Below are 3,896 nucleotides of genomic sequence, written 5' to 3'. Positions count from 1 at the left end.
GATGACATAACCTTGCTTGCTAAAAGCAAAGAGGACTTGAAACCCTTACCGATAAAGATCGAAGACTATAGCCTTCACTGTGGATTACACCTCAACAGAAAGAAAACAAAAATCTTCACAACTGGACCAGAAAGCAACATTATGATAAATGGAGAAAAGAATAAAGTTGTCAAGGATTTCATTTTACTTGGGTCCACCCACAATCAACACCCATGGAAGCAGAAGTCAAATCAAACGACTTATTGCATTGAGCGAATCTGCTGCAAAAGACCTCTTGAAAGTATTAAAAAGCAAAGATGCCACTTTGAGGACTAAGGTGCACCTGACCTAAGCCATGATATTTTCAGTCACCTCATATGCATGAAAAAGGTTGACAACGAATAAGGAAGACCAAAGAAGAATTGATGTCTTTGAATTATGGCATTGGTAAAGAATATTGAATATACCATGGACTGCCAGAAGAACCAACAATCTGTCTTTGAAGAAGTACAGCCAGAGTGCTCCTTGGAAGCAAGGATGGTGAGACTTCCATAAAGCCTTAACTATTTACTATTTGGACCTTTACAGAAAAAGTTTGCCTACTCTTCCAAAAATGCATCAGCTTTCTAACTCCCAGATGTATGTTGATTTCTCTTGACTGTGTCATTTTCTCTCTTGTTTTCTTTTTCCTTGTGGATCGTCACGCTACACTGGGTGAACCACTGAATGAGACAGCCGCTAAATGTGAGGTTCCAATGTGTTAAGAAAGAGCACAATTGCTCTTTCTTCCTGAGGTTCATTGAGGTCTTTTGGTCATTTTTGTAACATTGCTGAAGTTTTTCGTGTTTTAAGTTTTAAGAATACTCTTTCCGAAGAAGAATCGATGCCTTTGAATTATGGTGTTGGTGAAGAATATTGAATATCCTGTGGACTGCCAGAAGAATGAACAAATCTGCCTTGGAAGAAGGATAGCTGGAATTCTCCTTGGAGAATTCATCTCACATACTTTGGACATGTTATCAGGAGGGACCAGTCCCTGGAGAAGGACGTCATGCTTGGTAAAGTAGAGTGTCAGAGAAAAAGAGGAAGACCCTTAACGAGATGGATTGACACAGTGGCTGCAACAGTGGTCTCAAACATAGCAACAATTTTAAGGATGGTGCAGGACCTGACAGTGTTTCCTTCTGTGGTACACAGTGTTGCTATGAGTCAGAACCAATTGGTCGGTACCTAACAATAACAACAACAACATGCCAGTGGTTATAATCCCATTTGGGAATGAGTTGTCTTTGTTAATGAGGTAGGATTAGTGGAGGGTGCTTCTTGAGTCAATCTCTTAGAGAATATAAAAGGAGCAGATTAGGTAAGCAGAGATGGGGAACGATAGATGCCAAGCCATGTGGAGATCTCCAAGGAACCAGGAAACAGAAGCGGAAGAGATAAGCACCTTCCCCCAGAGCCAACAGAGGGAGAAAGCCTTCCCCTAGAGTTGGTGCTCTGAATTTGGACTCACAGCCTCCTAACTGTGAGAAAGTAAATTTTTGTCTTTTTAAAGCCATCCATTTCTGGCACTTCTTTTATAGCAGCACTAGATAACTAACCAAAAAAAGCAAAAACCAAACCCATTGTCAAGTCAATTCTGAGTCATAGGAACCCTATAGGACAGAGTGGAACTGTCAAATAGGGTTTCCAAAGCTATAAATCTTTATGGAAGCAGACTGCCACATCTTTCTCCCATGATGTGGGTTCAAACCACCAACCTTTTGATTAGGAATGGAGCACTTAACCATTGTGCCTCCAGGTCTCCTTAGACAACTAAGAAGGGGGTTATTTATTTATTCCTTAAGTATTTATTGAATTATATGACAGGTACTCTTCTAGGGGCTTGGGAGACATAAGTAAACAAAATGAAGATTCTATGCTTATAGACCTTACATTCTAGTGGGGACAAGCAGACAGAAAACATATAACGTAGTATGTTAGGAGGTGATAAGTGCTATAGGACCTAAAGCAGACCAGAGGAATTGAAGGAGACAACGCGCAGAGGCAAAGTTGGCCAGGGTAAGCCTCACTGAGAAGGTGATATTTGAGCAAAGCCTTGAAGGAGTTGTAGGAGAATCATGAGTTATCTGGGAAAAGAATGTTCCAGATCGGAGAGTAGTTGCCTCATATGAAATCATTTATATAAAGCACTTAATGCCTGGTACTTCACTAACAGTCCATAAATATTAGTTATTATTATTTTTATTGGAGCTCTGGTGGCACAGTGGTTAAGAGCTCGGCTGCTAACCAAAAAGTCGATATTTGGAATCTACCAGCAACTCCTTGGAAACCCTATGAGCAGTTCTACTCTGTGCTATAGAGTTGCTATGAGTCGAAATCAACTCGACAGCCACAAATATTGTTACTATTACTGTTGCTATTGTTATTTTTATGCCCAACTGTGGCCTAGCAGCTACCAGATATCACAGCACCACCTGGGCTAGAAAAATGAGCATGTTCACAGTAACCAATATGTGCTGAAACTGGAGGCATCCCTGCAGACATCTTACTCTGGGGTAAGAGGAGGAGACACCAGTAATGACTGAGATTGAATTTCCCTCCAGCTCTGCCAGATTAGGACTCAGAGTCAGATTCTACTATAATTTAAAGAAAATAATGTCATTTTCTGACCTGAGATGATCAAGTAAGATTCTTACCAATCCCAGAGAAAACTGGAAGGAGGCAGAGGAAGTAAGAACAATCTAGATAGGTGATAGGGTCCTGAAATGAAAGTTCTAAAAATGTCTTAAGGCTACCGTTTAGGAAGTAAATATGACTTTAGCAAGGTATGGAACAAGAAGGGGAACAAAAGACAAATGGGAGGCAAAAAGGAGTTGGAGTCAGAGAGAAGAAATATGCGCCAACAAGGATCATGTTGGAGAACGTACTTGGAAATGCTAGAAGGGAAACGCAAGAGGCTCTGTCAACAGGGCCAGGTCCTGAACATGTGTCAGAACAAAGGAGGTGGGGGCAGTAGACACCATAAGTCAAGGGGGTTGGTGATGCTAGATGCTATATGACTCTGGGGAACCAAGCTCAGCCACAGTAAGAAATGTTTGGGCCCCATAGGTCAGTGGCCTTAAATGTGTTAGAAACCTGAAATGTTAAAATCCTGGGAAAGACTTGCGAGCTCATCTAAATCCACCCCTCCTTTATATACATGAGGAAACAAACTCAGAAAGATGAGTTCAAACAACTCACCAAAATTCACTTTATATTTTTCCGGAGTCTTTCCATCACAATGACAGAAACCCATCTCAAGCCAGCATAATAAGCACAAAGGAAGTATTGACCCGTGCAGCTGTGAACACCAGAGGAATCCATAGGCCAGGACTGAGACAGACATTTGGGTATGAACGAATCCAGGATTTATAGCAGAGACTAGATTAAAAGTATACTGCTGTCCTGGTATTCTCTGAAGACACAGAGAAGCATGAGGCTCCCTGGAATTTAAAACAATTTTCTTGAAACACACAGTGGTCCACTTCCCAAAATAAAATACATCAAACCTCTACTCTGTGAGAGGCAGAAAACTGCTTGCAACTCTAAACGGTGCTTTTTTCTGACGACTGTTCAATAAGGCTCAAAACGGAAGTTGTAGACGAATTTCCCAGGAAATAAATCAAATCTCCAGATGTGCTTCACAGAATCCACACGGTGGGATGTATTAAAAAATTTATTTCCTTAACAAATATTTGTTGAGTACATACTATGTGCCAGGCACTATTCTGGGCACCTGGCATACAATGTTGTTGTTGTCGTTAGGTGCCATAGAGCCGGTTCTGATCCATAGTGACCCGATGCACAAGAGCAAAACACTCTCTGGTCCTGCACCATCCCCACAATCATTGCTATGCTTGAGCCCATTGTTGCAC

The sequence above is a fragment of the Elephas maximus genome, chromosome 17 (assembly GCF_024166365.1).
Source record: "Elephas maximus indicus isolate mEleMax1 chromosome 17, mEleMax1 primary haplotype, whole genome shotgun sequence".
NCBI lineage: Eukaryota > Metazoa > Chordata > Mammalia > Proboscidea > Elephantidae > Elephas > Elephas maximus.
Note: the sequence above shows the minus strand (reverse complement) of the source record.